This window comes from Ornithodoros turicata, chromosome 3, assembly GCF_037126465.1.
Source record: "Ornithodoros turicata isolate Travis chromosome 3, ASM3712646v1, whole genome shotgun sequence".
Classification (NCBI taxonomy): domain Eukaryota; kingdom Metazoa; phylum Arthropoda; class Arachnida; order Ixodida; family Argasidae; genus Ornithodoros; species Ornithodoros turicata.
Window position 1 is genome coordinate 105,156,191 of NC_088203.1, and position 13,537 is coordinate 105,169,727.

The window sequence follows — 13,537 nt, forward strand, 5'->3', positions numbered from 1 at the left end:
CAGAATCCTCAGTAGAGCTCACGGTCAATCTGCAGGTTTGTCGAACCTGCACAGGTCCACACTTGTTACAAAGGTCCCTGACCGATTACAAGGTGACCCGTTCGAGAAGAGCTACTGCAACATCGCCGAGCTCCTCAAAGCTATATGCTGAAGCGCTCACCCCCCCCCCCCCTCAACCCCGAACCCGATATGAAAGTCATCAAATCAAAATGGTCGCATGAAAAGAGGTCCCACATGCCAAATAGAAAAGCACAAAGCACAACTTGTGGCGGTTGGAACATCTCAAGTACACGGCATTACTCCCTGCATTAACGATAACCAACGGTATGTTCAGTTCCGCATCGGGCCGTGAAGGATATCTTAATTTACTCCGGAAGTTGTGTGCATAGGCTTCAGGCCCACCCACCTACATGCCCTCCAGTAAATCAACGGATGCACACAACCTGTTCCTAATTGAAATGCGCAACATAAACATTGAAACATGAGACGCCATCGTTCCTAAACGAACGCAGGATAACGGCTGCTTTCTATGCCTACACACGGTTACTAGCGTTGGACTGAGGGCTAATATTATACCCGGATACGATAAAGTGCGTAGGAATGTTAGCTTTACGCACGGAAGAGGCCAATTTCTCGCGAGCGAAAACAAACGCGGAAGAAACGCATAATAAGGAGCCATTTCGCGGGCAATTCCCTGCACGTGCTGGAGCCAGAAATGCAGCAGCTGTTAAAATTCCCAGGCTCTTGCGAGTCGTGCGTTCAACTGCTGTTCATATGTCGCGGTTTGCATTCAAATTGTGTGGAACCCGCATTTATTTTAGGCGTTTTAAGCCGTAAGTGTTAGGGCCGTGTCGCCAAGTTTAGCGTATCGTTGTTCAGAACAACAACAACAACAATAATGACAATTAAATTATGAATGGGATTACGTTATGGGGTGCTTAGGACCTGTTTAGCTGCGTTACACTGAACTGAATAGAGACAGACTCTTTCTCGGCTAAATTCCTTTCGCAAATGGCGATGGTAAAAATCGGGTACTAGTTTTGTAATACTGTATAAGGAGCAATTTTCGCGAGCATTTAATTTTCTCAAATTTTGCGAACGCTATTTTTTCGCCACATTTAATGTCCCGCGAGGTTGGAGACAGCCCTAAGAACTCCGTGCCGCAGGATCAACATACAGCGAAATTAACTTCCTGCGAAATATTTATCAGCTCCCGTGACATAGTGGTTATAGGACGATCGCTTTCCACGTCCAGACTGGGAGGTGACACGGGTTCGAATCCCCGCACCAGCTGTGCTGTCTCAGGTTTTCTTCGGGTTTTCCGGCAGACTTTCCAGACGTATGTCGGCGCAGTTCCCTCTGAAGTCAGCCCAAGACGCATACTAACCCCCTTGTCCCACACTCCTTCCTGCTGTCCTATTTCCATGTGTGCACGTCTGTACACTGCTCATAGCCACGCTTGCTTCGCGGCGCTAACACGGAGTTGTTTTTTTTTTAATCCAAAACGTGGCTCTAGCCAAATTCGCGAATTATACTGTATGTAATTCAACCGGGGCCTGGATGGACACAGCCAACGCCACCTACATACAGAAGGCCTGCTTAATGCCTCCTCTCACACGTTCGCACGAAGGCATATAAAGTCCGCCAATCGCAGCGGCCAGCCAAGATATCGGCCAATCGCAGCAGACGATTTTGAAATAGAGTCTTTCTGTGGCTACCAGTGGCTGCCCATACGGCTGATGAGGGCTCGTTTCCATAGCAGCAGCTGCCGAACGCAACGTCGTGATTGGCCGACTCTTACTTGTTACGTCACTCACTCAAGCGATCAGGCTTCATCTCTAGGTGTTGTTGACACAACACCTTAGTGGTATAGCTCCAAGGCAAGAATGTGCACAGCACCCCAAACTTACAACTGCATGGCTGTGCTGTGTGAGGTTTCCCTGCACACCATCCGGTTATTGGCACCGAGAAGTTTGGGAGTCGCCCCCTGGTGTTCAGTGAACGAACCGTGTTTCGGGGGTATTCCTGGGCAGTATTCGCACACTGCATTGCGTATCAAGGCATTGCACGTGTAAGACGCTTTCCAGTGTTGATCTTTCCTGATAATGCATGACGAAAACGACATATGTGTTCCAAGTAAGTCGCATTTTCATTCCAACATGTCGGTCTTTACTGTAGGTAACAGAAACGAAACCGAAAACAGGATCCCCACCAAGAGGCGGCACAGTGGCGCCCCTAGTGAGGGTCTCGCCGCCATATGGCACAGTTTCTCCCAAGTAGGCGCAGGACGGAAATGAATCTCATTCTTGCTCCATGTTCTTATTTCCATGTAATGCGGAGTCAAGCAAATGAATAACTGTCAGGAAGTCGAGGTAGAAAGGTAGAAAATCCAACGAACTGGTAAGGAAATGTCCAGGGAAGTGCATCAAGACGAAAGCAGCTAATATTTCGAACACAGACTGTTCTTCTTCTGGGAACAAGAAGAACAGTCTCTGTTCCAAATACCGGTGGCTCCCGTTCCGAGGCACTTCCCTCGATATTTCAGGAAGTGACGTTTTTCTTCGTGTTGCGTTCGCTGTCAAAATGACGTAATGAAATTTGCAGTGTCACGTGGATTCACGCTTCAGGTCCGAACATAGAAATCCAACGGAGAGAGGCTAGAAGGAAAGGCGGGGAGGAGGATCGGAGGAGAGCAAATAACTTGAACGGGGCGCTTCCCTCTCTCAATGTATGCGCCCGGAGGCAGCCATATTGAATCAGCTGAATGAACGTCGCGTATTTTTAGCCCGTGACAGCGGGCGCAATTCCGAAATCAGTTGGCAACGCTTGCTCCACTGCTTCCGTTGGCTACGGATTTGGTCGCTATCCGCCCCTATCCAGGCTGGCCATTGCTGGTCTAGGCAGCGGCGGCGATCGCGTCCCCACGTTGCGTCCGTGGCGTGTCTCTTTTGCTGCGTGTTTATTTTTATTTTCGTATCTTAGGGTTTCATGGATTAGGGCTGTGTGTTACTGCTGTAGAAACCTCTTTTGCGTTATGTTTGGTACGTGCATTCTGGATTCTTTATCTTGCATGCGCCGCGGCAACGCAAGCTGATTCAATATGGCGCTCTCCTCCAGATTTCAATGGGTCCTAAGTACTGCTGAAGTCGCATAGTGTCAGCGTGTTTTCAACGTAAAAATGGGCGAACGTTCCGCTCTTAACTGCACTAACTCTGTGGAAAAAGGACATAAAATGTATCGCGTACACTGGGATCCTGGGATCCTTCGAAAAAAAAAAATGTCATGAAGCGTAAAAAAAAATTGAGCTAAGACGTGTAGGCACTTGTCACGAAATGCCGTGTTGTGTACATCCCATGGTGAATAGACGATTTCAGAAAATCCCAGTGATCTTTGCGCACGCATTGCATCCTGGGTACTTACTGAGTGGGGCACCGAAGAACAATCCTTCACATTTCGATCCCGCTGACCTTAACACGTCGTGGACAATGGATCGGTAGGGGAGAGATTGAAACAGTTTGGAGGCCACCCGTTTCTTTCGTATTAGTAAGCTCCCACAGTTTTGAACGGCGATAAGCACTCTGGGATCTTCTGAAGTGGTCTATTGTGCGTGGCTGTGATAACATTATAATCCCATAATGTGAAAAGAATTTCGTTAAAGTCACAACTTCGTCTCAAACTAAAAAGAAACGACTACATGCGTATAATCCCCAGGGTGCGGAAGATTGCTGCGTAAAATACTGCCTGTACATTTCGTTGTATCATATCCGAAATAGGCTCGTTATCTTTGTTATCTGGAACGTGAAATTGACCGCGTTGTAACGGAACATTTCGCGCAGGAAAAGATCGCGATTTCAATGCGCCTTCGAAAAGGAAACCGAAACATGCGGACGAAGTGTCACGAAATCTGAACTTTGCCATAGGAAATGTGCGTGCGAAAATATTTGTTAAAGTAACGTACTTGTTTGGTGAGCACACTCTTAGAAATGAACTTCACCACATAGCATGCTCCTAGCCAGTCATCATCCCGAATAACTACGTTCTCGCCCCTGATTTGTTGAAAACGGGAGGCAGAGCCTAATCTGTGCCGTGCATAATGGGCACAAAATAGGGTCCGCCTCCCGCTTTCAACAAATCTCTCTTCCCACGAAAGATGTTCCCCGTGGTATGCAGACAATGCTCCATCGATTACGCACGGGATCTGCGTTCACTAGCTCGCAACTGTTCAAGATCGGCTCCAGGGAGGACTCCAGTTGCGGTTACTGTAATCATCCGGAGACTATCGCGCATATCCTGACAGAATGCCGTGCATACCATACTATGCGGGAAACTCATCTTCCCCACACCACGCCTGGCATACTGACGGACGTCCTCTTCCCCGAAGGTTCTTGTGCGAAACGACTTTCAAAAACTCCCGGCCTCGTGCGCTTCCTTCAAGAAACGGGCCTAGCCGAAAGACCACTCTAGTGCACCTCTCATCTACAGTGTGCCTCCGTCCCATCAGTATCGGTCATCCTGCCTATGCATCACTTTGAAGTCCTCAACTCCCTCTCCCCCTTTCCTTTTTTTTTTTTTGCTATAGTAGTGACGATGCCCACTTGAGTGCGGCCAACAACGGCAAGCAACCTCGGCCGCCACCCCCCCCCCCCCCCATTTTTAAGAGTGCAGGCGTTCCCAGGCGAACTCATCTTGGTTGCCCTTTCAGTCAGAGCTTATACACAATTGCTTTGCTCCAGTTGAGTGAAAGGGAAATTTCGGACCGAAAGTTCGAAGTCCCAGTGTGCGTTTCACCATGATAATTCATGCAGATTTCCCGCAGATTTCGGTCATAAAGCGAATTGTCATACTAACAAGAAACGCACAATCCGCTGGCCTCAGAAACCGCTTCGTTGCGGCCATTCTAAGGTGCACAGCAGCACAGTGTGACCTGGTCTCGTGATCACTGCTGTTTTAAGCACTACAGTGCTTTGGGCAGTCCGAAAAGCGCTATGAGTAATTCCGAGGTCAACAACATCAGGAGTCATCCCAAACCTTGGTGCACTACTTGAACACGTGTCGCCCTCTGCCTGAGGTGTGTGTGTAGCCTCTCCCTGGGGCTACTCTGCGGGTCATGTGACGTGTTCATAATAACGAGAAGGTAAAACCCTGCGTTTGACCCTACTTTTGACAAAAATCTCGGTCATAGTCGGATAAGCGGATTGTCATACTAACGAGATGGATTTACATGGCGGCGGAACGGTTCCCAAGAAAAACGGTCATAAAGTGAGTATGTCATATTATCGGGGGTCATATTAACGAGGGTTCACATTTGTGTAAAGTAAACTGAGCACATATTCATATAAGACTTCGATTATTATTCGGTTTCTTATTCTCGCTGCTAGCTAACAGACGAGTTCAGAAAATCCCAGAGTGCTTAGCGTCGCTTTGAACTGTGGGAGTTTACTAATGCGAAAGGAACGGGTGGCCTCCAAACTCTCCCCTACCGGTCCATTGTCCACAACGTGTCAAGGTCGGCGAATGCGAAATGTGAAGGATTATTCTTTGTTCCCCCGCTCAGCAAGCGTCCAGGATGCAATGCGCGCGCAAAGAGCACTGGGGTTTTCTGAACTCGTCTATTCTGCTCAGCTCGCCAAATTGTGCATGGCGCCAGCAACGTCGCAGCAGACGCTCTCTCACGGGCACGGATTTCCGCCATTACGTTCCCACCCACTGTCGACTACGCTTCAATTGCAGAAGCTCAAGACCACGATGCTGCCATCCAAGACCTCATTGCCTGCCCTCAATCTCTGTCCATGCACAAAATTCCCTTCCCAGGGAACGCCTTACCATTTGGTATGCGACGTTTCCACCGGCAGCCCACGCCCCCTCATTCCGCAAGATTTTCGACGACACATCTTCGACGTTTTTCACTCCCTGCACCACCCAGGAATCAAGGCCACTCAAAAGCTCATTGCGACTCGCTTTGTCTGGCCCTCGCTGAACCGAGACGTCCGCGATTGGGCCGCCTATGTTTGGCCTGTCAACGCTCAAGAGTTCAGCGCCACACACTTTCGCCTCCATCACCGTTTCCTACACCCGATGCTCGTTTCCATCATGTTCATCTGGACCTGGTGGGTCCCCTTCCCGCATCTGCCGGCAAAGCCTACCTTTTCACCTGCATTGACCGTTTCACCCACTGGCCGGAGGCCATTCCCATCGCAGACATAACTGCTGACACGGTGGTGCGCGTCTTCTTCCTCGACACTTGGGTGGCCCGCTTCGGCGCGCCCGCTACGGTTACCACCGACAGACGCCGCCAGTTCACCTCCGGTCTGTTCGCAGAGATGTGCCGTTTTCTCGGTTCCCAACATCGACAGACGACGGCTTATCACCCCTGCGCCAACGGCCTCGTACACTCTTAAAAATGAACTTCACCGCATAGCACGCTCCTAGCCAACCATAATCTAGAATGATATGGTTATCGGCCCTGATTTGTTGAAAACGGGAGGCGTACGCCTTTTTGTGACACTTATGCTGTTCATAATTGTCACAAAAAAAGGCGTTTGCCTCCCGTTTTCAACAAATCAGGGCCGATAGCGATATCATTCGAGATTATGGTTGGCTAGGAGCGTGCTATGCGGTGAAGTTCATTTTTAAGAGTGTAGAACGACTCCACCGCACTCTGAAGACCGCCCTGCGCGCACATGACGACCCCAGCCACTAGATAGAACGCCTACCCCTAATTCTCCTTGGCGTCAGGGCCGCCATCATGACAGACGCGCCTGTCTCACCTGCTGAGCTCGTACATGGCGCGCCGTTAAGACTACCAGGAGAATTCTTTGACCACGCAACTCTTGCCCAACCCGCACCAGACCTTCTTGACTACGCCACCCGCCTGCAGTCGTACTGTGCTGACTTGACTTTCGTCCCGTTCCGTCTTCATTCATCCGGCTCTTCATTCCGCCACGCATGTGTTTCTGCGGCACGACGCAATTCGTAAACCGCTCCAACCCCCGTACGACGGCCCTTTTCCCGTCCACTCTCGTCAGGAGAAGACCATCACCATTAGGCTTCCTCATCGGCTCGAAGTGGTCTCGGTGGACCGTGTGAAGCCTGCCTTTTTGCCTGCCGTCACTCCGGTGCCCGAACTTTCTCGCGCCTCGTCCCACTGCCCGCCTGCACCGGTCCATCCGACACGTTCGGTGCATTGGGCAACCGGCCCACCTTCTGTCCGCCTCATTCCTCGCCGGCCTACGGTCCAGGAGGGTACCTGTAGCTGACGACGATGCTAGGCCACGCCCCTCGTGACCCGCCAAGCTCATCGGGCACGCATCATCATTCTACCACCCGCGTTCATTCTAGTCGCGCTCTTGTCCAGTAAACTGGCTACTCTTCCTGCTGCCTGGCCTCGACTTCTTTCTTCATGTCGCGACATAAGCCTATCGTTCAGTATCATCGTAGCAGTTCAGTGCAAACAAAGAGCTCCATTTAAAACACGACGGAAGGCGACGAAATCCAACGCGCTCTTAAGACTCACTAACGCGCTCCACACTCCGATTACAGACCATACAAGGTCTACAGCGAATTTTTCTGGATGTGTGCCGAAAATCAATTCAGATGGACGACTCTAGTAAGGAGATTAAAGAAGCGAGCGTTCGTTTAGAAAACATCCATCTCCCTCTCTCCGATCTCTTATTAAAGCGCTAATTATACGTTACATCCAGTTTCGCTCTAGACGGTGGCAAATTTAATAAGAAGGCTCCTTATCCCGTTCTTGACATTCGAAGGACCCATGCCAAATGAAGAACAGTGCTATGCAAATTTGATTCATTTTTAATCTCAAAAATGTTTCATAAGCATTTTCCGAAAGATAAATTCGGAGAGAATGAATGAATTTGACAATGCGACGTGGTGAAGTTTTTTTTTCTTTTTTTTTTTTTTTTTTGTTGGCATAAAAATGTTGGAATGCAATGGACGAAACGAGACTTGCTATTTGTGACTACAAACTTTTAGAAAACTAATTACTCAAAATTGAGTAGGGGGCGTATATCTCCGTGACAAATTTACACGAGCGCGCGCCAGAGGGAGGGATCCCTGTTCACACCAGCGGCGACAGTGTAGTAGTAGTAGTAGTAGATGAGACCAACGAAACACAAAAGGACGAGCACTTTTCGTGAACGCATACTGAACTGTACATTTTTCCGTGAATGCAACTTCGAGTGCGACTAAGAAACATCCAAGCAACGGTGCGTACAAAGTCATGGAACCAGTCCTTGATTATCGGAGCGAGCTCGATTTGCTTATTAGAGAGTAGACGGTGTTGTGCAACATCATTATCTACAACCAGAAATCGCAGAGTCGTGTTCGAATTCCATTTCTGGTTCCAGCAAGCCAACACGTTACCGACTGTGCTACCGAGGCTGGCATCACCAAGCACTGTAGTAATTTGGAGGAGATAGACATTGCTACGTCAGAAAGGACTCCATGGTGCTCGAAATCATCGGCAGTCCTACGCTGTGGCACGTGCAATATGTCGCCAACACTATGCAGACAAACGTTGCGTGTAGCATCATGGCACCACTGTTATTTTTTGGTTCCTCATGGTCGACAGACCTCTACCCGACAAACGTCATCATGACGTTGGTAGACAGACTGAAACCGAAACCAATCGGAATGGAAGGGCTGGGTTCCACGCTTGGCCATTTGTTCGCTGCCTCCTATTGAGACAAAAGTAGGACCGAAGGTCCTACTTTTTCAGGGACCATCCTAAGCCTTTTCAGGACCAGGGACCATCCAAGCCTTTTCAGGGACCTTTCAGGGCCCATCGTAATCCCCTCAAGACCGTGGCTTTCGGAAGCAACCTTGTTCGCTTCTAGCATCGAGCGTAGTTCAACTCTACCAAAGTGGTGGCGCTGTCGAAGACTTTGACGTCATTTGTTAACAAACAGGGAGAGGTCTACTGTCGTCCTTTAAAAGAAATAAGCGAGTTACCCTATAGCGTTCCATCGACAGTTAAGATGCCTTATACGTCTGTTACACGGACAGCCTTCAACGACCGTTGAAACAGACTGCCTTGAAAAACACAGCACTACGCATAGCACAAGCAAGCGTGTATCGTGCAAACCTACCAAGCAGTCTTGGATTCAATTCCCTTTTTTGAAGTTGAAGAACATTACACGCTTGCTGGTGCTACCCGCGTTTTTCAAGGCAGTTGGTTTCAACGGTCGGTGAAGGCTACCTGTGTAACAGGGGTATTACATTGCGGTTTTGAACGCTACCGTGCTTAACCGCGGCTGTGAACGCAACTGGAGGCGTAGGCCTAAAAATTACAATTCGGAATGGCAATCGGCGATGAAGATATTACGTGGGTAGATTCTGTCACTAAAGCGCGTAAGGGCACCTAAAACCGGAGAAAATCATTTCGCATCTTGTCAACATTGATTTCACTGTTCATGATAAGAAAGTCACACCGCCGTACTGTAGACACAGGCGTACGGGTTATCTTCTCTAATCATATAACTATAACCTCGCCACCTGAACTCAAGTTTCCGATATGAAAACGCCTACAATTATGCTTCGGTGGAAATTCAAAATATTTAAAATATGGCTTAAAAAACACGCCAGAACCGTGGCCAAGCGGACATAGCTATAGATAGCAGATAACATTGGAAGTATCCGCAGTGTACCCGCGCTTCTAAAATTCGCAGCTGCGCTGCTTGATACAGGTGTATCAGCATCCGTATCCGCACGGGATATTGAGCATATCCACGCATCTTGGATCCTCGTATTTGCAGGAAAAAGTCTACTTAATGAAAAAGTTACGTTTTAGGGCTTCTGAGCATACAAACTGCGGTAGAACATGATACCATCCTGGGTTTCTAATAATAGTATAGTTTACTGGAGAGCAAGGTAGAGGATCGCATACTTCGACAACACCCATTTCGAAAAAAAAATGGCTAGGAAGCAAGCGAGCTGGTGAGGATGATGCATAATATAAAAACCCCCGAGACCAGGGAACACGAAGGGACAGTTTGAGACTTCGTGTTGTGTCTGTCTCTTCGTGTTCCCTAGTCTCGGGTTTTTTACATTTTGCACCCATTTTGTATTCGCGAATTCTCTCAATGTCGGCTGCATCTACGTCGGTAGAGACACTAATAATGCTTGCTGTTGCATTTTATTCACGTACATCATTTCACCCACGCACATCTTAAGATCCACACATTCCTGGTACATCCAAAATGATGCTATAAAATGAGAGATGACAGAATCGAATCTCACCACTGGTCCAGCTGTCGGAGGTTTACCTCGGTTTCCCGGCATGCCGGCCCATTTGCTCTTAAAGGGGCACTAAAATGCAGAAACAAGTTCACTTCAAATTATGTTACTCGCTATGTCAATTTCGTACTTGTTATGATAATTCAAAACTTTGACTCCGTTACGAAACTACAATCAAAATTATACCGGACTCTTTTGTGCTTCGCCGCTAAGCAGTGAACGACGCTTCTGCGCGTGTATCGGCGTTTTTAGTCCAAGATGCGTGCGCAGTCGCGTGCCACGCCGCGGAGCAGTCCGGTGAAAAACATAGTGCGCGTTGCGAAGCGGGCTGGCATCGCTGTCCGAAGGACGTGAAGATAAATGTCGTTAGTGGAACATTCGCGAAAACTATTCTGCGCTAGAATGGACCATTTCCGACAACGCGTATGCGCATGCCCAGCCCTTGAGTCCGCCATTTTTGAGCGGAAAACATCGCCATGGACCCACCTGCGGGCGACTGTCATGTTCATTGTGGGGAGATAATCGGTTTCAAGGTTACGCGGACGTTTGAGGTCTGGTAATCAGTACAATGCGCTTTCACTCTTTCCGCATTCTTCTTCCAATCTTCTCTTGCTACTTTCTCACGCAACGCACGTGCCAGTTCGTAAAGCGTCACCATTATTGGGGGGAAAGACACGACGTTCGACATTCCGCCACCAGGGGCGACGCGAATATGGAAAAGGTCCATTCAGTGAATCGCTATTGAAAAATGCAGCAGTGCGCATCATGGCGCGCATATACGGAACACTACGATCGGACCCGTTCCAATCCACACACTCACGGGACAGGTACGCACTCGCTTCTCCGGTTGTCTCATTGGATGCCGCCAATCTTAGCCTCCTGGGGATCCCATTCGTTGACGCCAAACACAGCTCTGTTTTCATTGCATTTTTCTGGGAGGTACCCGGGTTCGAATCCCGGTGCCGGTTGTGCAGTCTGGGGTTTTTCCTGGGTTTTCCTCAGACGCTTTCAGACATATGTCGGCACAGTTCCCTTAGAAGTCGGCCCAGGACGCACATTCCCCCAGGGCGTGAGTCGTGACGTTGCCCATATACGTGAGGCCGACAACGGCAAGCCCTATCACAACCACCACCACCATTGCGTTTTTCTTCTAAACGGTAGCGTTGTATGAACTAATTTTGTTTGAACCGTGCTAATCGAAACACAGACTTCCATTTGAGAGCTAGTTGTTTTTTCCATCTTAGTGCCCCTTTAGATTCGACCAAACCACAGTTTTTTTTTTCGTTACCCCCTCTTCATCGATGCGCATCTGTACACCATTCATAGCTGCAATCGCTTCGCGGTGCTAAAGCGGAATGAATGCACCACTTCCTCTGTGCGGCTTGGAGATTATTATTCTCCCACTATAAATTTCACTCATTCCCCTATTGAAGCCGTGAAACGATTGAGTCGTTCACCTGTCGGGCCGTCACGAATACGGCATAATTAAGGCTGCCGTTCTTAACTTATTCCTGCATACCGAGGCTGCTATTTATATTCCGATGCCTCCGCACCAGTTCATTTTTCAAGAGCAAAGCTCCGCCTAGACCTCATCTATAACTAGGGACCATCGGCTGCTGGAAGCGATAAATCCTACACGTCAGGGCGCGAACAATTGCGTCTCCCCGGCTTTCCCCGCGGTCTGTGCCACTGTCTTGGAATCCAGGGCGCATCGCTTTTTCTTCGGCGGCTTTAAATCTAATTACTCGGACAACGTTTTGATGAATTATTTTCGAGAGGCAGTTCTACGCGAAAGGTCTGCGCGTAATGAGGAAAAAGAACAGTACAGTGTATTATGGAAAAACCGGAGAGTGCTCTAACAGGAGAGCGCGAAAGAACAGGGAGAGGTGCAAACCGATAACTAAGATCTCCAGGTTCTCCTTTCCCGACTAAGGGACCATTTCCATATTCGCGTCGCCCCTGGCGGCGGAATGTCGAACGTCGCGACTTTCCCCCCAATAAACATGGTGACGCTTTTCGGACTGGCACGTTGCGTGGCCGGAAAGTAGTAAGAGAAGATTGGAAGAAGAATGCGGAAAGAGTGAAAGCGCATTGTACTCCTTACCAGTACAAAGAGTTGTCAAATGTAGACCTCAAACGTCCGCGTAACCTTGAAACCGATTATCTCCCCCCAATGAACATGACAGTCGCCCGCAGGTGGCTGCGCTTACTCGGAAAAGGTCCATAGCGATGTTTTCCACTCAAAGATGGCGGACGCAAGGGCTGGGCATGCGCATACGCGTTGTCGGAAATGGTCCATTCATGTGATCTAGTCAATGGACCTTTTCCATGTACGTGTCCCCCCTGGCGTCAGAGTGCAAAACGTCGTGTTTTAACCCCAAATGGGCGAGGGGCACTTTTCGGACTGGCCCGTCGCCTTGGAAAGCAGCGAGAGAAGATTGCAAAAAGAATGCAGAAAGAGTGAAAGCGTACTGATTACGAGTACAAAGCGTCGTCAAGTAGTCAAGTAGTAGACGGCCTGCGGTCTGCGCAACCTTGACATCGATAGACGATTTTACAAAGATGCACGCGCCACCACGCGCGCAGCGCAAAGCAGCATGGGAACCTTGAGGGACACTGCCCCGTCGTCTGCTTCGGTTATGGTTTACCCCGCCTGACGCTGCTGCTGCGCACACCAGGAATGTTGTTGTTCTTCTTGCCCAGTTCTTCTTCTACCTCCGCTTCTGGTCGTCTCGTACTACTCTAAGGCGCTATAAGTTCCCATGAGCCCTTGCGTGCCACAGGTGGCGCTTGCTTTTGTAAAATGGTCTATTACCTACCCCAAAACACGGCAGCTGCGGCTGAGCATGCGCGTATGCTTGCACGAAAAAGGTCTATATGAAGCTCAAGCGGCGCTCGGCTTTCGCGTCTCTTATGGTACCAAATCCAAGATAGCGTCTATTTTTTCTACAACTCACACGAGAGCAATAAACGGAGAGTGGATTTCCCACCCGCTGCTTCGTCTAGAATTTCTCAGAGCGGACACCTGGAACAGTAGGGTAAAACAGCTGCGTTTCGCCTACGCTTAGTACCTACGTTTAGATCTCCTCGACTAGGCTTCACACGTGCCACATGCGTATTGTCATCAACTACGAAATCAACCTATGGAGGCGCCCTGCTTTAATGTATAGCGCAATGAATTGTGTGAATTTTCTCGATGCGACAGTTTTACTTAAAGAAGTTAGTAACTGACCTCTTCAAGAAACCCACATACCGTCGTCAATACTTTCATTTCGATAGTTATCAT

At 49.0% G+C, this 13,537-nt stretch overlaps 1 long non-coding RNA gene across 1 annotated transcript in view; it reads right to left on the reverse strand.

The window, feature by feature from the left end:
* Positions 1 to 10,251: 10,251 nt before the first annotated feature.
* LOC135387611 (uncharacterized) overlaps positions 10,252 to 13,537 on the reverse strand; it is a 104,573-nt gene continuing 101,287 nt past the window's right edge. The window contains exon 3 of the long non-coding RNA XR_010421235.1: positions 10,252 to 10,323. This is a non-coding gene — a long non-coding RNA (uncharacterized LOC135387611). The remainder of the gene's footprint in view (positions 10,324 to 13,537) is intronic.